The sequence below is a fragment of the Anguilla rostrata genome, chromosome 18 (genome assembly GCF_018555375.3).
Source record: "Anguilla rostrata isolate EN2019 chromosome 18, ASM1855537v3, whole genome shotgun sequence".
NCBI lineage: Eukaryota > Metazoa > Chordata > Actinopteri > Anguilliformes > Anguillidae > Anguilla > Anguilla rostrata.
Genome location: NC_057950.1, coordinates 27,731,156 through 27,751,653, shown reverse-complemented (window position 1 = coordinate 27,751,653; position 20,498 = coordinate 27,731,156). Strand labels below are relative to the sequence as shown.

The window sequence follows — 20,498 nt, the reverse complement described above, 5'->3', positions numbered from 1 at the left end:
AGGGTTTGGGCTCAGTCAAGGCACAGTTGGTGTGGGACGTGTTGGGGTACGGGAAGTTGGTGTTGTGGGAGGACAGGAGGGAGGTAGAGAGGAGGCTGGTGAGGGTGATGATGCCTCTCCAGCTGTTTTATAAGTTCCAGGGGAGGGTAGCAGAAAGAATAAGGGCAGATGGGGTAGTGAGGGGCTGGGAGTGGGTGCAGGAGAAATGGGGAGGGTTAGAGTGGGTTTTTGTGTAGACCACTGGAATCTCTCTGTATGGGGAAAAAGAAATGTAAAAGGGAAGGAAAACGGGTAATACATGAAAAGGAAAAGTGGTAAAGAATAAAGTACAAATGTATTAAAAAAAATGGTAAAATGGGAAAAGACTTGGGATGAAATGGTTTGTGTTCTTTTGTGTTTTGTGTAGACGATGATGTTGATTAGCTCCATTCAGCGTGAAGTTGCTCTGTGCTCAAATCTGTTTTGGTCACTTAGCTTGATGATCATGTAGGCTTGCAGTTGTGAGCTTAGTGGATGGAGATACGAGCTGAGTTTTTAAAAAAAGAATAAAATCTGTTCTTATCAGTTTAATATCTGATACGTCCCCTATCTGGGGACTACATATTAAACGGATTTTTGAGACTGGGAGTCGGAGAAGGAGCTTGCTCCATCCGCTCCACGCATCGACCCGGTATTGCAGTACGTCCGGGAACGGTGCGCCTCCATTTTTGGGTGCAAAGGAAATGCTTGCTCTGCTTCTTTTGCTTCTGCTTCTGCTCTCTTCTGGTGGACAAGCAACTGAGTCCTTGTGGGGTTTTTTTTTTTTTTTTTAAATGAAATAAAAGAATAGTTTTATCGTGTGGTGTCGTTCTTTCTTTCTATCTATCTATCTTCTATACTATCGTCATTCTCCGTCAGCTAGCTGGGTGAGTGAAGTTGGTTAAGTAAGTCAGCTAGCGAGCCGGTTTGCAGCGGTCCGTGGCTCGCTTGCGCCCTCTGCCAGTCGGCGGTTATAGCGTCTCCTCTCCCTCTTCCGCGGATAACGCGCGGGGGACAACTCCGGGCCTGCGGCTCCGGGCCGGGAGGGCCTACGGCGGCTGGTGACGGCGAGAGGCCACGTGTGCTCGGGTTTCTCTTCATCACGCACAAATCTTTCGCCTTTTACTAAAGATTTCCGTGGAGAGGAACACTCCTGAGTTTGTGCTATTTTTGGATGCTCCGTCCGCCGGACGGGGCGACTTTTCTGTTCTTAAGAGAGCTTGTTGATGACTTGTTGCCATGTGTCCCTGGTTTGTGACTTGTCGGGTACATGTGTTATAGAGTGTGGACTGTCTCCTTGCTTGCTTAGCTAGGCAATTACATAGCTGTTCTGCGAGTGCTCGTGCAATTAAACGGCGATAAGAGCCTTCAGCACGTAGGTAGCTACCGTGGCAGAGGACGTGGGGCTTTGTGGGTGGAGCTGAGGTGACGGCCAGAGGTCCCGGGGGAAGCGTCGAGGGGGCCCCGGACCAATGGCGAGCGGGGACCGGGTCCGGCCGGACCCCGCGATCGGATTCCCGGCCCCCTGGGCGGCGGCGGCCAGCTGTGGCCAATTTTCAGGCCATCGCTTCTCGGCCTTTTGGCTAAGATCAAGTGTAGTAAGAAGCTCCAATCATGACTTCGAGGGGATTCAACCAGCCTGCTGGCCCTGGTCTGAGGCACACGCTGCGGTTCGCATTGAAGAAAGAGGAAGATATGATGACCAGGGGAGATTTCGTGAAGAAGGTCCTGGGTGCTGTGGTGAAGGTGGATCCTGTTGAAGTGTACTGTCTGCAGCAGAATTCGGCTGAAAAGGCGTTTGATGTCACCTTCGTTTCTGGAGTGGGGTTTGGTGTGGCTATGAAGAGGTGCAAGGAGATGGCAGAGGAGGAGCCCTTGTCCTCTTTCCTGGTAGAGTCTCTGGAGAAGAAGAACCACAAGGTGGTTACCACTCACCTCTACAACCCGTATGTGAGTGATGAGATGGTGGGTTTTTTCTTGGCCAGATATGGGAAGGTACTGCCGGGGGTTCGTTACCTACGGGACAACGACGGGATCTGGACGGGGAAAAGACAGTTCAGGGTTCTCCTGAACGAAGACCCGCAGGGGTTTGACGGGCTGGTGCACCCCCCAGCTTACTTTTCCATCGGGGCGGAGAGGGGCTACCTGTTTTACTCCGGGCAGCCTAGCTTCTGCAGGCAGTGCCGGAGTTTCGGGCACATGGCAGGTACATGTGGTCAGGCGGTCTGCAGGAACTGTGGGGAGAGGGGGCACATGGCGGCGGCGTGCCCCAAGCCGAGGATGTGCCACAGCTGCGGACAGGAAGACCACGAATTCCGTGACTGCCCTGGGAAGGGGAAGGGGAGGTCCTACGCGGACGCGGCGGCTGGGCGGGAGGGCGCTCCTGGCGGAGGCCTTCAAGACCTGCGGCCCCTGGAGGAGGTGCTGGGGGAGTTGAGAGCGGCGAGGGAGGAGGCAGAAGCTGCGGCTACTGCGGTGGAGGAGGAGCAGGTGGAGGAGAAGGAGGAGCAGGTGGAGGAGAAGGAGGCGCAGGCGGAAGAGATGGAGGCGCGGGTGTTGGGGGAGGAGTCCAGGATGGAGGTGGACGAGGCAAGCCTGAGGAGGCAGAGAGGAACAGCGAGGTCGGAGTCTGGAGACAACTCCTCCGACGCTGACGGCTGGGTGTCCAGGGCGGGGAGAAAGAAGAAGAAGAGAGCGATGAGGAAGGCGGAGGACGCAGCGGTGCTTTCGCCTGCGGAGCTGCCGTACTCGGGTCTTCCTCCTTCCGGTACGGTGAAGCTGGATAACAGTTTTGCCATGCTGGAGGGAAGCGAGGTGGAGCCTGGGCCCTCAGGGGTTACGGGAGGTATGAGAAAGGTTCTCAGCGGCCGGTCTGAGGGAGTGGGGGCAGGGGGAGCGGAGTCCCCTATGAGTGAGGAGCACTCCTACAGTCCGCCAGGGTCACCCAACGACTCCCCATTCCTGGCCTTGGACTCTGGGGACTGTGGAGGGGGCACATTGATGTGAGTTGTGTTTTTTCCTTTCTTTTTACGTGTTAATGGATTTAATTATTGTCACTGTAAATGTTAGGGGGTTGCGGGATAAATTTAAGAGGGGCGCGGTGTTTGATTATTTGTCTTTGGTGTCATTTGATATTTGTTTGTTACAAGAGGTTCATTTAAAAGATGGGGACGATGTTAAATTATTTTCTGAGGAATGGAAAGGAGGGCAATCAAGGTGGGGGGTGGGCGGAGTGCATTCCTCAGGTGTTGGGGTTCTGTTCAAAGGGTGGGATTTTGAAATCAATGAATCGTTTTCTGTTGTGCAGGGCAGGGTGTTGGGGGTGGATGTAAATTGGAGGGGTTTAAGTTTAAGGGTTTTAAATGTCTATGCTCCCACTGATTCTGCTGGTAGGAGGGATGTGTTTGGTGAAATTGCTAATTGTTTAATTACACACAGAATGTTAATTGTGGGCGGGGATTTTAATGTGTCGTTAGAAAGCACAGGTGATTTTAGTTTGGGGCACTTAAACAAGGTGATTAGGGATTTTTCTTTGGTCGACACTTTTAAAAAAGTGAATTCGGGAGTGGGAGGGACTACATGGGGTAATTCTAGGGGGGTTGAAAGTAGAATAGATTTTTTGTTTGTTACAAGGGGCACAAATGTTGTCTCCTCTGAGATCAATCCGGTATGGTTTTCGGACCATCACAGGCTCACAACAAAGCTGTCTGTCCAGGGGACTAGTTTTGGGAGGGGTTTTTGGAAAATGAATATTTCTGTTTTAAAGGAGAGGGAGTTTTTGGAGAAATTTAGTTCTGCTTATGAGGGGTGGGGGGAAATGAAAATGTTGTTTAGTTCTGTAAGGGAGTGGTGGGACTGGACAAAGGTAAGAATTAAGTGGTTTGTAATAAATTATTGCAAACAAAGGTCCAGGAGGAAAAAAAGGGTTTTTGTTAGGTTGCAAAGGGAACTGGAGAATTATTTTGTTGCAGGGAATTTAAAAGGGAATGAGTCATGGGAGGGGTATACGGATTTGAAGAATAAATTAAGAAGGGTTTTTGAGGAAAGGGCGAGGAAGGTTTGTTTTTCATCTAAAAGGGAATTTTTTGAAAAAAATGAAACTTGTTCGGCGTATTTTTTTAATTTAGTTAAACAGACAAGAATGAGGAAGGGTATTCAGGGCCTTCGAGGGGCTGATGGGGTTGTGAGGACTGAGACAGGGGGAATGGTGGAGGTGGCTACAAGGTTTTATAAAGATTTATTTGGGAAGAGGGAAGTTGATTTTGGGGAGGGGGAAAATTTTTTGGGATGCCTGGAGAAGGTGGTCCCTAATGAGGTCCGAGAAGATCTGGAGGGGGACATTACACTGGTAGAGCTGAGTGAAGCTCTCCGGGGCCTTCAGTCTAATAAGGTCCCGGGGGGGGACGGCCTACCAGTGGAATTGTACAAGACTTTTTGGGAAAAAATAGGGCCTGATTTATTGGAGGTGGGTAGGGAAATTTTCAGGGAGGGGTGTTTGACCAATTCAATGAGGGAGGGAATTATTTCTTTATTATTCAAGAAAGGGGATATGGAGGAGTTGAAGAATTGGCGGCCGGTCACACTTTTGTGTGTAGATTATAAGGTGTTGGCCAAGGTTCTGACGGGGAGACTAAAGAAGGCTTTGCCTTACATTATTGGGGAAGAACAAACATGTGGGGTGGAGGGTAGGCAGATGTTTTGGAACCTTCACTTGGTTCGGGACGCCATCAGCTGGGCGCGTGACAGGAAGTTACCGCTCATGCTGGTGGGTCTCGACCAAGAGAAGGCTTTTGACCGGGTTTCACATGAGTTTTTGTTTCGAGTTTTGGGGAAGTTTGGTTTTGGGCCTAATTTTTTAAGGTGGGTGGGCATTTTGTACAGAGGGGTGGGTAGCAGGGTTAATTTGAATGGCCATTTAAGTGCTTTCATTTTGCAGGAAGGTGGGGTGCGACAGGGGTGTCCGATGTCCCCCCTGTTGTACGTGGCCTATATGGAGCCCTTTGCGGCTGCCATAAGGAGGGAGGCTGGCATTAGGGGACTTAGGTTGCCGGGGGCTGGGGGGAGGGTGGTAAAACTATCGCAGTACGCAGATGACACCACCCTCCTCCTGGAAGATGAGGTCAGCCTAAAAAGGGCCTTAGGAGTTATCGGTTTATTTTCGAAGGCCTCGGGTTCAAAACTAAACCTAAGCAAATCTACAGTGAAGTTTTTTGGGGAGGGGGAGGGGAGAACGGGAGGTTTATGTGGTTTAGCGGGGTGTCCGGGGCCTTTTAGAGTATTGGGGGTTGATTTTGGGACGAAGGAGGAGGTTGAGGAAAATTGGGCGGGAAGAATTCGTAAAACAAAGGGCAAATTGGGGTTGTGGCAGATGAGGCAGTTAAGTTTGGAAGGGAAAATTTTAGTTGTAAAAGCGGAGGTTTTGCCGTCTTTTTTGTTTTTGGCGCGGGTTTTTCCTCTGCCCCCGAAGTGGAGGAGGACAGTGCAGGGGATGGTGTTTAAGTTCTTGTGGGGGGGGTATGAGTATATAGCTAGGGATTTGATGTACCAGGGCATAGAAAGGGGGGGAAGGGGGGTGCCTCATATTTCACTAAAGTTAGATGTGTTGGGTTATGTGGGGATGTGTGAGGTCGTCACAAAACCACAGAGGCATCCATCATATTTTTTCATTAGACTGTGGTTATCGGGTTTTTTGAGGTTTCTGGTGGGATGGGACAACCGTTTTCCTAAAGCAGAGCGTTTGCCCCCGCAGTACCAGGATATGGTGAAGTGGGCTGGAAGGTACCCGGAGTGCAGGGACAGGGATTTGGTTTTAGATCACAGGGCATTATATGCTGCCCTGTTAGATAAGATTTGCACAGTGCGGGTGTGGGGGGTTGAGCAGAGGGAATGGAGATTGACCCAGATGAAGGGCCTAGATAATAAGATTAAAGACCTGAATTGGTTGGGGGTACACGGGCGTTTGCCGGTGAGGGATGTGCTGTACAGGCACTCCCTCACCAGGAATAAGTTTTGTCCGCGGCAGTGGTGTATGGGTGAGGAGACCGTGAGGCATGTGTTTTGGGACTGTGTTTTTGCTCAGAGGGTGTGGGGGGAGGTGGGGTTGTTTTATACTTTGTTGAAGGGACTGTGTTATGAGGGGATAATGCGGGGGAAGGGGTATTCCAATCTGAGGGAACGGAATCGATTTTGGTGGTGGTTTACTATTTGTTTGACCAAGTTTTGCCTGTGGGAGGCCAGGGGGGTTTTAGTTAAGAGGAATGTTGTGTGGGGGGTGGGACGAGTGGTCGGGAGAATAAGGGGGGAATTGCAGAGGAGGTTACAGTGGGATGTAATAAGGTGGGGGTATCATAAGGCAAAAGAAAGATGGAAGGGGTTATTGGAATAATTTTGATGTAAGGGTTTTTTTTTTGTCCACTAGATGGCAGTAAACGTTAATATTATAAATATATATATGTATGTTTTTGTGTGTTGGAATGTAAATGTAATTGTATTGATGTAAGTGTAATACTGTCCTTTATGTAAAGTATGTAACTCTGTGATGTATGTAATTTTGTAATAGGTTTGTTGTTTTTCTAATAAAATATAAAAAATAAAAGATAATCTGTTCTTATCAGTTTAATATCTGAGACAGCGATCGTTTGGGAGAACATCTTTGGTGACCATGGAGGGTCCAGCGTTGGAGTCATCGGCAGCTGGAGTGAGACTTTGCGGATTGTGGTCGCGCCGCCACGCTTGGAGGAAGTCGATTTGCGGTATGTGGTGGTTGAGATTTTAAGGCATTTTTTCAGTTGGTGTGTCTAAAATTTTTTGTATCCAAGATTTTCAAGCACGGAGGTTTTTCGATGTAACTTTAGACAGCGAGAGTTTGTGTTTGGAAATTTTCCAATTATACAAGTCGTTGGGGCCTCATAAGGTGCTTTCTGGGATTTCTTTTGTGCCACTTTTTTCGTTTGACGTTAAAACGGTGACTGTTTTGATTTATAACCCTTTTGTGCCCGCCCAGGACGTTGAACTGTTTTTGAGCCGGCGCTGCACGGTGTTGAAGCCTGAAGTGAGGCTGAACAATGCATTTGGAATTTGGAATGGGAAGAGGCAGTTTCTGGTTAGGTTGCACCAAGATCCAGGGGGAATCGGTGGCGTGAGGCATTTGCCGGCAGTGTTTTCCATCGGCCCGGACAAAGGGTATTTAACATATGCAGGCTTGCCCACGTATTGCCACAAGTGCTTGCACTATGACCATATGGCGAAGGACTGCAGTGCAGATATTGTTTGTAGTCTTTGTGGAGAGGGAGGTCATGTGGCCAAGGACTGCACAAAGGACAAGGCCTGCCATTTGTGCGGTAGCAGGCAACACCTGTACCGGAGTTGCCCGGATCGGCGTCGGTCGTTCGCCGAGGTTGTCCAGGGAGGAAGACAGCCCCCTAGCGGCGTGGGAGTAGCAAGACAGAAGGAGCCGGAAGCTTGCGGGGCAAATCCGGCCCCTGATCCAGTTTGGGGTCCAGCGGTGGCCAGGGAACCTGCGGCTCCCGAGGGAGAGGAGCAGCCTGGAGTGTCGGAAGCAGAGAGCACAGCGGAGGCTGTGGTGGAGGCGCTTCCTTCCACAGCGGCGAGGGAAGGGAAGCAGGTCAATCGGGCAGAAACTGCAGTCCCTGTCACAAGGGAGAGGTCGGCTGGTCCTGCGGTGGCGGCAGAGCAGGCACAGGAGCAGTGGGCGGCGGTGGAGGGGGATGCTGCAGCGGGGATGGCGGGCAAGAATTTAGACGTGGGTGAGAAGCTGATGGCATGCGAAAATCTCGAGGTGGAGCGGGGCGAGGAGGCTCCTGCTGGGAGAAGGAGGGCGGGGGCTGCAAGTCCAGCAGAGGTCATGGAGACCCAGTTGGGGTGCGCACCAACCAAAAGGGGCCTCGTGGTGGATTGGGCTTTAGCTATGGAGGAGGAAAACCCTCTGGGGCCGGAGAACTTGGCGGAGTGGCGGTGGATTTAAGTTTGGACGTGCCAAAGGTGGGGTGGGGTTTCTGGAGGATGAACGTGCAGGTGCTGCAGGAAAAGGCCTTCCAGGAGCGGTTCCGTGCCCTGTACAGAGGGTGGGCCTGCCTAAAGCCCTTTTCCCCCACAGTGATAGAGTGGTGGGAGGGGCTGAAGGTGCGGGCGAAGGTGCTGGCGCAGGGGTACTGTAGGGGGAAAAAGAGGAGGGAGTTGCGCAGGTTCAGGAAGCTCCAGAAACAGCTAGAGCGCCTGTATGTGGAGTGGAATAAGGGCGGGGCCTTTAACGAACAACAGTGGGTCATAGTAAAGGAGGAAATGCGGGGCCTTCTCGAGGAGTGTGCACATTCTTTCTCTTTTAGGAGCAGGGCAGAAAAGAGAGAGAAGGATGAGAAGTGTTCTGCGTACTTCTTTCAGTCAGTGCGGGCGGCACAGAAAAGAAGGGTGGTGGAGGGCTTGAGGGAAGCGGATAGGCAGATACCATTTCCTCTACCCCTGTGTGTGAGTATAGTCTCTGAATTTTATGCAGAGCTGTTTGGTCAGAGGGAGGTTGAGGGGGCAGCTAGCAAATGGTTTGCGGGTTTGGTGGCAGCGGGAGTGCCAGAGGGGGTGCGAGCAGCCCTAGAGCTCCCAATTAGTTTGAAGGAGCTTCGCAGTGCTCTAGTGAGGATGAAGGGGGGCAAGGTGCCTGGGTTGGATGGTCTGCCCAAAGAATTTTATCTAGAATTCTGGGACATTCTGGGGGAGGACTTTGTGGAAGCGGTAAGGGAGGTTTTCGCGCAGGGGGAGCTGACACCATCAATGAGGGAGGGGGTGGTGACCCTGTTGTACAAAAAGGGAGATCCTTTGGACCTCCGCAATTGGCGACCCATCACCCTCCTGTGTGCGGATTACAAAATAATCGCTAGGGCGTTGACAGCGCGGCTGCGGCTAGCTATGCCATTTTTAATTAATGAGGACCAGACGTGCGGGGTGGAGGGGAGGTCCACAGGATTTAATTTACAGCAGGTGCGAGACACATTAGAATGGGTGGAGGATCGAGGCTTGCCACTGATAGTGGCAAGCCTTGATATGGAAAAGGCATTTGATAGGGTAAATCATGGGGTTTTGTTTAGCACCTTGGCATGGTGTGGTTTTGGTGGAGGGTTTCTCAAATGGTTGTCGATAATGTAGAGGTGTGGGAAGCAGGATCAGCATTAACGGTCACCTGGGGGCGTTTCTGAAGCAAAAAGGGGGGGTCAGACAGGGGTGCCCTCTGTCGCCCCTTCTCTACGTGCTGTATGTGGAGCCGTTGGCAGAGGCAATCAGGCGGGAGGAAAATATTAGGGGAGTTTCAATCCCGGGGGGTGGTGGGACAGTGGTGAAAGTGTCCCAATATGCAGACAACATGTCCCTGTTTCTGGAAACACAGAGGGGTTTGGAGTTGGCTTTGGGAATAGTGGAGTGTTTTGCAAGAGGGTCAGGGGCACAGCTGAATAGGGCTAAGTCCCAAATGAAATATTTTGGGACTTGGAGGGTCAGGACAGATGCCTTATGTGGGCTAGGTCTGTCAGGGGGGCTGCTTAAGATTTTAGGAGTGGATTTTGAGGGGAGAGTGATGGAGGATGCAAGGAGAAACTGGGAGAAGAGGTTAGCAGGGGTGGGGAAAAAGTTGGGTCTGTGGGCGGCAAGAAGGCTAACAATCATCGGGAAGGTGTTAGCCTTGAAGGCGGACATCATGCCGTCCCTGGTTTACTTGGCTAGGGTGTACATTATGCCAGCTCGGTTGCGAAGGGCTTTGACCAGGGCAGTATTTAAGTTTGTGTGGGGTGGGTATGAATACATACAGAGAGTGGTTATGTATCAGGCGGTGGAGGAGGGGGGTAGGGACGTCTTGTGTTTTCCATTGAAATGTGATACAATGTTTTTCTGTAATATTTGTGTGGCCTTGAGTGGGCCTAGAATTCATAAGTTTCCGTTTTTTGTGCGATTTTGGGCATCAGGGTTTTTTTCGGTTTTTGGTGGAATGGGACAACAGGGTCCCAAGGGCAGAGGTGGCTTCGGCACAGTATTTGTGGGTGGTGAGGTGGGCTAAGAGACATGCAGAGTGTGGGGATCGGGAGCTGGCTTTAGACCACAGAAAGCTCTATAGGGCATTAAGGGGCAAGCTTCGGCAGAGTGAGGGGCTTAGGCGTAGGGTTGAGGCGGGAAGTGTGGACGGCAGTCCAGCTAAAGGGGTTGGACAACAATTTGAGAGACCTCAACTGGATGGTGGCGTATGGGCGCCTGCCCGTACGGGACGTCCTGTACCGCCACAAATTAACAAAGAACAGATTTTGTCCACGGGTGGGTTGTGGGGAGGAGGAAACCGTGCAACGTGTTTTGGGGATGTGGATTTGCACAGAAGGTGTGGGGTTTGATGAAGGGAAGATATAGGGTGTTGGAGGGTGTGAACCGAGAGGGGGTGCTTTTTGGAGAAGGTGTGAGGAGGAAGAAAGGAAGGGAAAAATCTTTAACATTGTTGCTGCTCAGCCTTGTTAAGTACAAATTATGGGTGGCTCGAGGAGAGAGAGGGGTACTAAAGCAAGGCTGGACGGTAAGAGGGGTGGTGGAGATGGTGAGGGTGGAGGTGGAGCGGCACTTTCAGTGGGAGGTGCGGCGGTGGGGGTTTAACGCCGCAAGGGAAAGGTGGAAAGTTCTGTTACAGGGCTAGGGGGGCTTGTGTTAATAAGGATATGTGTCATAATAACACCGGCAGAAGTGGGGTTGTTGGAGGGAGAGAGGTTTTATTTGGAAATTTGGTTTTTCTGTACTAGTTTAGTGCTTTGTTTACCTGTGTGAAATGTAAAGAAAAGGGGGTTTAAGTGGGTAAGGGGTGATGGGGAGGTGTTGGGTTGGGAGGGGTGATGGGGAGGTGTTGGGTTGGGAGGGGTGATGGGGTTGTGGAGGTGGTGGGTGTGGATTTGGATTGGCATTTAGAGGGGAGCGGTGTGTCGGGGATTTGATATGTAATGCAAAGTTGTCGTGAGTGAATAAATATTTTTCAAAAAAAAAAAATCTGTTCTTAGCAGTTTAATATCTGATACGTCCCCTATCTGGGGACTACATATTAAACAGATTTTTGAGACTGGGAGTCGGAGAAGGAGCTTGCTCCGTCCGCTCCACGCATCGACCCGGTATTGCAGTACGTCCGGGAACGGTGCGCCTCTATTTTTGGGTGCAAAGGAAGGGTGAATGCTGCTGCTGCTGCTTTTTTTTCTTCTTCTTCATGGAGTAGACAAGCAACTGAGTCCTTGTGGGTTTTTTTTTTTTTTTTTTTTAAGTAAAAGAAATAGTTTTATCGTGTGTCTTTCTTTCGTTCGTTCTATCTTTCTTTCTATCATTCTCCATCAGCTAGCTGGGTAAGTGAAGTTGGTTAAGTAAGTCAGCTAGCGAGCCGGTTTGCAGCGGTCCGTGGCTGGCTTGCGCCCTCTGCCAGTTGGGCGGTTATTGCGTCTCCTCTTCCGCGGATAACGCGCGGGGGCGCCGGCGGACAACTCCGGGCCTGTGGCGGCTGGTGACGGCGAGAGGCCACATGTGCTCGGGTTTCTCTTCATCACGCACAAATCTTTCGCCTTTTACTAAAGATTTCCGTGGAGAGGAACACTCCTGAGTTTGTGCTATTTTTGGATGCTCCGTCCGCCGGATGGGGCGACTTTTCTGTTCTTAAGAGAGCTTGTTGATGACTTGTTGCCATGTGTCCCTGGTTTGTGACTTGTCAGGTACATGTGTTATAGAGTATGGACTGCCTCCTTGCTTGCTTAGCTAGGTAATTACATAGCTGTTCTGCGAGTGCTCGTGCAATTAAACAGCGATAAGAGCCTTCAGCATGCAGGTAGCTACCGTGGCAGGGGACGTGGGGCTTTGTGGGTGGAGCCGAGATGATGGGCAGAGGTCCCGGGGGAAGCGTTGAGGGGGCCCCGGACCAATGGCAAGCAGGGACCGGGTCCGGCCGGACCCCGCGATCGGATTCCTGCCCCCCTGGGCGGCGGCGGCCAGCTGTGGCCAATTTTCAGGCCATCGCTTCTCGGCCTTTTGGCTAAGATAGGCGGTCCATATTGGTATTTGTTACTGATTTATAACCTCGTCTTATTGTGCAAATTGAATTATTGTTTCTATTTTGTCTCTGCAGGTGTTTTTGAGTTTCCAGAGGAGGGGGTGGTGAACGTTGGGTAACGGGAGTAAGGCCCTTCGGGGCACCCAATATAATTAATTTCTGTTTGTATTAATTAACCTGCTTTTTCGTTTGGATTTTCGAAGTTATAGAAATCCTCAGGATGTCGGCGGCCAGGGTGGGCTCCAGGAGGCATTGCTGTGCAAGGTTCCTGTTCCGGGAGAAGGATGGGAGACTGTTGGAGCTGTCTCGTCTGGACTTCTCCAGGAAGATTCTGAGGGATCTCCTTGGTTTTACCCCAGCTGAAATCAATTGCATTGTCAATCTGCCCCAGCTGAAGGGATTTGACGTGAGTTTTCGGGCGGCTCCTTTGTTGGCTTCTTTGTGGAACAAGGTGGAGAAGGTAAGCGAAAAGTTGTCTATGTTTAACATTGAAAAGCTGACCGATGATACCGTTAAGACGATCATTGTTAGACTGTACAACGAAACGGTGGAGGAGGCCGACATTGTGATATGGTTAAGTCGATTTTGTCTGGTGCGGGGGCCACCGCAGAAAGTGTTAGATGTAGATGGGATATGGACGTGTGCGTGGAGAGTACCTGTGAAGTTGCTCAATGACCCGAAGGGCTACGCAGGTCTGCGCCACTTGCCCTCAATCATTGATTTGGGGGAAAACCGGGGCCTCATTTACTATCAAGGCCAGCCTAAGTTGTGTAGGCGGTGTGGGACCTATGGACACCTGGCTGAGGCATGCAAGGTGATTGTGTGTGCGAAATGCAGGGAGGTGGGGCACTGGGCGGCGGGTTGCCCTAATGGAAGAAAATGCAATTTGTGCTGGTCAAACGCGCATTTGTTCCGTGACTGCCCGGATTCCTTTGCGAATCGGGCAAAGAGAGGGAGACCATCTGCTGGGCCCAGTGGCCAGGTGGAGGGCGAGGTGCAGGGAGATCAGGAGGGAGCAGAGAAAAGGGGGGAGGAGCAGGGACCTCAGGAGGGAGCGGGGAGAGAGCGGGATCCTGGAGCGGATCAGGAAACTGAGAGGGAGCAGGGAGCGGGGAGAGAGCGGGATCCCGGAGCGGATCAGGAAACTGAGAGGGAGAAGGGCGCTGGGAGAGAGCAGGATCCCGGAGCAGATCAGGGAGCTGGATCGGAGCAGGGAGTGAAGGAAAATGAGGAGAAGCAGGGGGAAGAGGGGGTTGGAGCTTCACAGGGAGGGAAGGCAGGGGAAGGGAGTGAAGAGGTAGGTATGACTGCTGAGGGTGAGGGCAGTGGGGTAGGCCGGACGGTGGCTGGGGGTGGGGGGGAGAGTGAGGGAGCTAGGGTGGGAGGGGAGAGCCAGAGGCAGGCCCAGGGTCAGGCAGAAAAGGAGGGAGGTGGTGACTTGGTGCCCCCTACTGGAGGGGTAGTGTAGTGACAGTGGCAGAGACCAAGGGGGAGAGTCCGACTCTGAGTCCTCCTCTATGGTCACTGTGGGCTCCGGAATGGATGTGGGAGTGGAGGAGATGGAGCAGGACGTGACCTCATTAAAAAGGTTGGCAGAGGTTTTGGAGCCTGAGGAGGAGGGAGAGAGTAAGAAGGGCAGAGCAGGGGCGGGATGGGGGCTTTTAGGAAACCTCTCAGACAGTGGGTCTGGGGGGTCCTCCCCGCTGTACCCGGAGATGTCGCCAAATGAGTGGCCATATGCGGAGGACATGTATGAACCGGACATTCTCCGGATTGAGGAGGACGGGGTGGGTAAACCGCCCAAACGAGTGGAATAACGCGCTTGGAAAAGCAGTGTATGCATAGTGTGGGTTTTTGTTTTTGATGGTCCCCTTTGGGTTTTTTCTTTCTTCTAAGTATGGCTACTAAAGTATCAATAAAAATAGCGACCTTGAATGTGCGCAGCATCAAGACGCCGGTGAGGGCGCAGGCAGCGCTGTCATATTTGGCCTCAGTGGATGCAGACGTGCTGTTCCTGCAGGAGTGTGACCTACCCTTCCGCTCCTCCTACAGGGAGTGGGAGGAGAGGTGGCCGCATGGCCCCTCCATTTGGAGTGGGTCTGAGGGAAACAGGGCTGACGGGGTTGGGGTACTTGTGCACAACAGCAGGGTGGTGGTGAAGGAGTGCACAGTGGTGAGGCCAGGGAGAGCACTGTCTGTCACTTTTAGTTTTTGCGGCATAACGTTTCGTGCGGTAAACGTTTATGCTCCAGCGTGTAAGCAGGACAGATGGGATCTTTTCCATGATGTGGCCCCATATCTGCTGGGGAGAGCACCAGTCTTGTTTGTGGGGGATTTTAATTGTATTATTGAAAGAGAAGGCAGAAGAGAACGGGACAGGTGTTCCGGATAGATAAGACATCTGTGCAGGTGAGGAACATGGTAATTGATTTTAAACTGAGGGATGTTTTTAAATCGGTACATCCGGCTCTTCCGGGGTTTACCTGGAACAGCCCGGATGGCCTAAAGGCATCACGAATTGATTTTATGTTTGTGCGGGAGTGTGAGGCAGAAGCGGTGACGCTGACGCCTGTGTTTTTTACGGACCACTCCTTGCTTTTAGGCTCCCTGGTTTTTAAAGGGGGTTTGGGGGTGGGAAGGGGGGTGTGGAAACTAAATTGCTCCCTGTTGGAAGAGGAGAGGGTAGTGAGGAGTTTCAGGGAGAAATATGGGCAGTGGCAGTCACTGCAGGACCTTTTTGGCTCCAGAGCGGAGTGGTGGGAGGAGATTAAAAAGAAAATTAAGCTTTTCTTCGTCACTGCAGGGAAGGAGGGAAGGGCAAGGGAGAAGAGGGTTTTGGGGGGCCTGCAGAGGCGTCTAAACAGATACACCCTCTTAGTCCAGCAGGGGTTCGATTTTAGAGAGGAGCTGGAGAAAGTAAGAGAGGAAATGGCCACACTAGCATTGGGCAGGAGCAGGGAGGTAATTTTTAGGTGTAGGGAGCGCGAGGTGGAGGAGGGGGAGACCTGCTCGCGATATTTTTTTTTTTAAAGTGATGGCGAAGAGGGCACTATTCAAAGGCCTCCAGGACAGGGATGGGTGTGTCGTAAGGGAGACTGAGGGGCACCTAAGAATTGTAAAGGAATTTTATTCCGACTTGTTCAGTGAGAAGGTGGTGGATGAACAGGTGATGGAGGAGCTGTTGGGTCTGGTTGACCGGAAGATCCGGGATGGATCAGCTCTGGAGACTGATTTTAGTCTCGCCGACATGACGGGGGCGCTACAGACTTTTAAGAAAGGGAAGTCCCCGGGGCTGGACGGGCTGCCCTTGGAATTTTACGCTAAATTCTGGGGGATGGTAGGGCCGGATTTAAAAACTGTTTTTAAGGAGTTTGAGGGACGGCAACAGCTGCCCGAGAGTTTTAGAAAAGGGGTGGTGACACTCATTTTTAAGAAGGGCGACGCAGCTTGCATTGGGAATTAGCGACCCATAACGTTGCTCAATTTCGATTGCAAGCTGTTTAGCAAGCTTTTAGGGGGGGTGGTTGGGAGAGGCTGAAAAGGGAATGGGTGCACAGGGAGCCAAAGAAAGGGGGGAGGGGGGTCCCGGACTTTTACCGTGCCCTTTTGTGTCAGTTTGTTGCGTTGCATGTGGGGTTGTGTGTGAGGGGGTAAAACAAGGCCTCGTTTTTAGTACGTTTTTTTATGGGGGGGTACATGAGGCGGTTGGGCCTCTGGAGAGTGCCTTTAACGGTGCCCGTGGCCTTTGAAATGCCGGATTTTTATAGGCCCATTCAAGCCTTTTTAAAAAAACATGGTTTGGAGGGGGCAGGGGGTGAGGTTTTAACTGACCACCACAAAATTTTGTCCTTTGTGCAGGATGGGGACCCAGTGTGTCCAGTGCGCGGGATGGCACTGGGCCAAGCCACGGACGTTTGGGCGGCAGTGACCCACACCGACCTGCTCAATCGGCACAAAGATCTAGCGTGGTGGTCGGCCCATGGAGGCCTGCCTGTGAGGGCAGTGATGCACGCTCGGCGTCTGGCTGCAACAGCGCAGTGCCCCAGGGATGGCTGCTCCCAAGAAGAATCAGTGAGGCACGTGCTGCTGGACTGCATGTTTGCCAGGGATTTCTGGACAGTGGCCCGCCCTCAGATCCAGCAGGCGCTGGGTGGAGGGGTGGACTGTGAATGGGTCCTGAATGGTGGCAATGGGAGGCAGCGGCTGGGCGCCGCAAAATGGAGGCGGGCATGGCTGACGTTGAACTGTGCCCAGGAGGCGATGTGGGTCGTCAGATCGCTGGCGACCCTGGAGAGGCGCATGTTGTCGCCAAGGGCCACATGGCAGATGACGGTGGGCTTTATTTGAGTCTACATGCGGCGGGACTGCCGGCGGTAGGGGAGAGAGCGGGCCTGCGCTGCGTGGGGCACTGCAGCATGGCGGATATGGGGCATGGACTGATGGAAGAAATGGACTGGATCTTTGTGTTGGTGGAGCGGGAAGGGTGGAGTTGGCTTGGTAAGGACGCACCCCCGTTCTGCACAAATATTTCGGTGGAGGCTGGTGGGATTGAAAAGAGGGGAGGGATTGTTTTTTTGTACCTATGCGGGTTTTTATGTTTTAATAAAGGCTGGTCCTTGGGGTGGGGAAAAATAAGGGATTATTTATTGTTATTTATTGGTTTTATTGTGTGTTTTATTGGGTCTTGCCAAAAACTGTTTTTATTTTTGTATGGCACAGAGGGGTAGACACAAAGGTATGAAAAGGTAAAAGTGGATGTAAACTTGTCATGATACAATAAAAAATTTTCCAAAAAAAAAAAAAAAAAAAATCTGTTCTTATCAGTTTAATATCTGATACGTCCCCTATCTGGGGACTACATATTAAATGGATTTTTGAGACTGGGAGTCGGAGAAGGAGCTTGCTCCGTCCGCTCCATGCATCGACCCGGTATTGCAGTACGTCCGGGAACGGTGCGCCTCTATTTTTGGGTGCTAAGGAAGGGCGAATGCTGCTGCTGCTGCTTTTTCTTCTTCTTCATGGAGTAGACAAGCAACTGAGTCCTTGTGGGTTTTTTTTTTTTTTTTTTTTAATAAAAGAAACAGTTTTATCGTGTGTGTGTATTTCTTTCGTTCTTTCTATCTTTCTTTCTTTCTATCATTCTTCATCAGCTAGCTGGGTAAGTGAAGTTGGTTAAGCAAGTCAGCGAGCGAGCCGGTTTGCAGCGGTCCGTGGCTCGCTTGCCCCCTCTGCCAGTCGGGCGGTTATTGCGTCTCCTCTCCCTCTTCCGCGGATAACGCACGGGGGCGCCGGCGGACAACTCCGGGCCTGCGGCTCCGGGCCGGGAGGGCCTACGGCGGCTGGTGACGGCGAGAGGCCACGTGTGCTCGGGTTTCTCTTCATTGTTCACGAGTCTACTGCCCTCTACCGCCTCCCCCGCCCACCCCCATGCCACGCACCAGACCACCCACCCCTACCTCCTCCCAGCCTGGAAGCCCACCCCCACATGCACAGACCTGAGCACAAGACCCTATCCTCTGTATCCCCACCGCCGAAACCCCCAACTCCACAGTGTCCCCTGCTGACTTAGGTCCCACCAATCCCGTCACCGTCACTGTCAAGGAGGAGCCTGACTCCGACACCCCCATTGTGGTGTTGGAGTCAGACTCCTCAACCTCAGAATCAGACTCAATTACACCGTGGAAAAAAATTTAAAAAAAGAAGGGCAAACGCGTCAGATCACCAACAACAGCACAACAACAACAACCTAGTCAACCTCCCAACCAATGTTCCCTCTAAGCTGCGCGCGTGCGCAATCGCGCACTGCCCGCACATTCTCAGCGCACAAGAAAATCTATCCAGCGCATAAACAACATCAACATAACGTATTAATTCATATCTAATATTAGACCTAATCTAATCTAATTAATTCGCCCAATAATATTGTTTTTTTGTTTCTCACTCAGTGAGTGACAGGTGTCCAGCCAATGATACGATACGGTTCACTTACGGTACGAAGCCAATCATGGCATTGACGGTGCTTGCGTCTGGGCCCTGCCTATATGCGCCGTGCAGGTTAGCTAGCAGGTTAATAGATGCTAATACAAACCCCGCATCATGGCGAAACGAACAGGCAGCGACACATCCACTCAGCAAGCCACAGTAAAAAAAGAAATGCAGTTCTTTTAAGATGGAATGGCTGTCGGAGTATGTGCAAATTGAAGAAAAAGCGGTGAAATTGGGTGAGATTTTTTCTTTTTCAAGTGAGAAAGGTCTACTCTGCAAAACATGCAGCGATGCCAAAGTAGCAAGTGAGTTTTCAGAGGGAAAAATGTGGACTGAATGGAAGCTGGACTATCTCAAGCGTCACGTTCAGCATAAAAGTCATTTAAAAGCTGTCGAAACTGTACGAAGACTCAAGATGGGACAGGGGATTGGTACATTATTGCGGGAGAGCGCAAAAGAGCGAGAGAAAAGGAACGAGCTGTCACACAAAACAAAATCGGACCCTGAACAAGTTAAAGTTCTCATTGACAATATTTTACTTGCCATCAAAATGAATGCATCAAAGGAGATCTCACAGCTTGTGGATATTTGTGCTACATTTCAAGCTTCCAGTGCCGACTGTGAAAGAGGATTTAGTTTAATGAATCATATCAAAACAAAATCCAGAAATCGTCTTGATGTGACACATTTGGACCAGCTGATGCGCATAAAGTCAAAGCAAGAAGCAGACGAAGCCATCAACCTGGACAAAGTGTACAACCATTGGAGAAGTGAGAAGGACAGACGTGAAAAATAAGGTAAAATTTAAGTCAGATTTGTGCATATTCTAGTGACGGTTATTAAGATTTTGTCTTTATGGATATTAATCATTAAATGTTGTTACTATTAGATCATTTATGGGTAGTAGAAATGCCAAGAAAAACTGTGTAATTAGATATTTTACAGACAAAGTGTTACAGGAATTTGCACTGTATCACAAGCTACAGCACAAGTCATTGTGCAAAATGTGAATGTTTTAATGTAAGCAAAATGTTATGTCTGAAAGGTGTATATGTCTCATATCTTCCAGAACAGGACCCTCAGCCAGGCAAAGCAGGACTCTTCCCATGGCCAAAGCAGGACTCTCACATACTGTATAACATCTACACATCCCATTTTTCAGATTTTTGTCTTTTTTTAAGTGGACCAAATTACTTATTTAAAAATAAAGCGTGCATATCTAATGTTGCTCACAGTAGTCCTCAGTTTGCTCAGGGAGCTTGTGTGTATGCCCAGATACATGAAATATTAGAGGGAACATTGCTCCCAACCCAGCAATAGTCCGCCATATAACAAAAACCACAAAACCATTAACACAGTTACATTCAAAACCGGTACATAGAACAGAACTTGCAGCCAGGCCTGAGCCCCCTCCCCACCCTACAAAACCACCCACACCACCGCCCATACACCACACGGAAATTTTACAAACCACCATCAACACTCTACCAAGAATCACTAGGGACCAGCCAACCTCCGGTCCAGATCCTGTTAAAGGATCTGGAGCATCATCCTCCTCTCAGGGCCCTCCAGGGACTGGGGGATAGCCTGGGGCAAGAACACCTGCCCCCACCTCTCCAGGACGGAACCTCCCAGGCAGTCAGGAGGGGAGGCCTGTGAGTGTACATGGTCCGGGGGTGAGTAGGCGCCTTAATAACCAGGACATTGTTAATGATAAACTCAATAAAATCTGCAAACAAATCGCCAATAGCAATATCGGTTCATAAATCACACACAACAATAAAATTCATGGCACACAAAATAACAATCTCATCACTCAACACTCGCAGTATCAAAGACCCTGCCAAAAGACACACAGTTTTCTCCATTCTGTCTCAGGTCCCCTCAGACGTCATCCTGCTCCAGGAATGTGGCATTCCGTTCCGGGAGTAACACAAAATAAAACAAGATACCCTTTTATTAATTACACAATGTCTGTTCGTTGTTTTTCATCTAAATGAGTTAAAACAGATGATAGATTCTGCAACATCTCAGAATTCCTTAACCGAGCACATTGATCAAGGGTGTTACGTAAAACAAGCCCATCTATGTCATCACCAGAATGCAGCGCAGAGGCGGTGGCTACAGAGGAGACAGTGGGCCCTACCGTCACTCTCTGGGACTCTTCCTGAGAGTTTCCTCGGTCGTGATAAGCCTTTAGCATATTAAGGTGGCAGACGCATGATTGGCGTTTGCGATCGGGAGTTCGGACAACGTAATCCGTCTCGCTCAGTTTACGGTCAATGATGTAAGGACCAGAAAATCGTGCATGCAGAACAGAACCAGGATTGGGCAACAATACAAGAACCTTGTCCCCTGGCTGGAAAGAACAGGCACAGCTTTCCTGTCATGCGAACCTTCATTTTTGCTTTGGGGGAAGACAAAGCCTTTTAGCAAC

General features: G+C 50.7%; 1 long non-coding RNA gene, 3 other non-coding genes and 2 pseudogenes across 4 annotated transcripts; all 6 read left to right on the top strand.

Moving 5' to 3' along the window:
* The first annotated feature begins 527 nt into the window (after nt 1-527).
* On the top strand, nt 528-704 carry LOC135245387 (U2 spliceosomal RNA; annotated as a pseudogene).
* A 395-nt stretch (nt 705-1,099) lies between these two features.
* LOC135245412 (U5 spliceosomal RNA) lies at nt 1,100-1,216 on the top strand. The gene has a single exon (XR_010327229.1). It is a non-coding gene; the product is annotated as a U5 spliceosomal RNA (small nuclear RNA).
* Nucleotides 1,217-11,016: 9,800 nt separating this feature from the next.
* LOC135245396 (U2 spliceosomal RNA) lies at nt 11,017-11,190 on the top strand (annotated as a pseudogene).
* A 366-nt stretch (nt 11,191-11,556) lies between these two features.
* Nucleotides 11,557-11,673, top strand: LOC135245375 (U5 spliceosomal RNA). The gene has a single exon (XR_010327207.1). It is a non-coding gene; the product is annotated as a U5 spliceosomal RNA (small nuclear RNA).
* Nucleotides 11,674-16,855: 5,182 nt separating this feature from the next.
* LOC135245394 (U2 spliceosomal RNA) lies at nt 16,856-17,039 on the top strand. The gene has a single exon (XR_010327220.1). It is a non-coding gene; the product is annotated as a U2 spliceosomal RNA (small nuclear RNA).
* Nucleotides 17,040-18,740: 1,701 nt separating this feature from the next.
* LOC135245117 (uncharacterized) lies at nt 18,741-19,289 on the top strand. The gene is made up of 2 exons (XR_010327152.1): nt 18,741-18,858; nt 19,131-19,289. It is a non-coding gene; the product is annotated as an uncharacterized LOC135245117 (long non-coding RNA).
* The last annotated feature ends 1,209 nt before the right edge of the window (nt 19,290-20,498 follow it).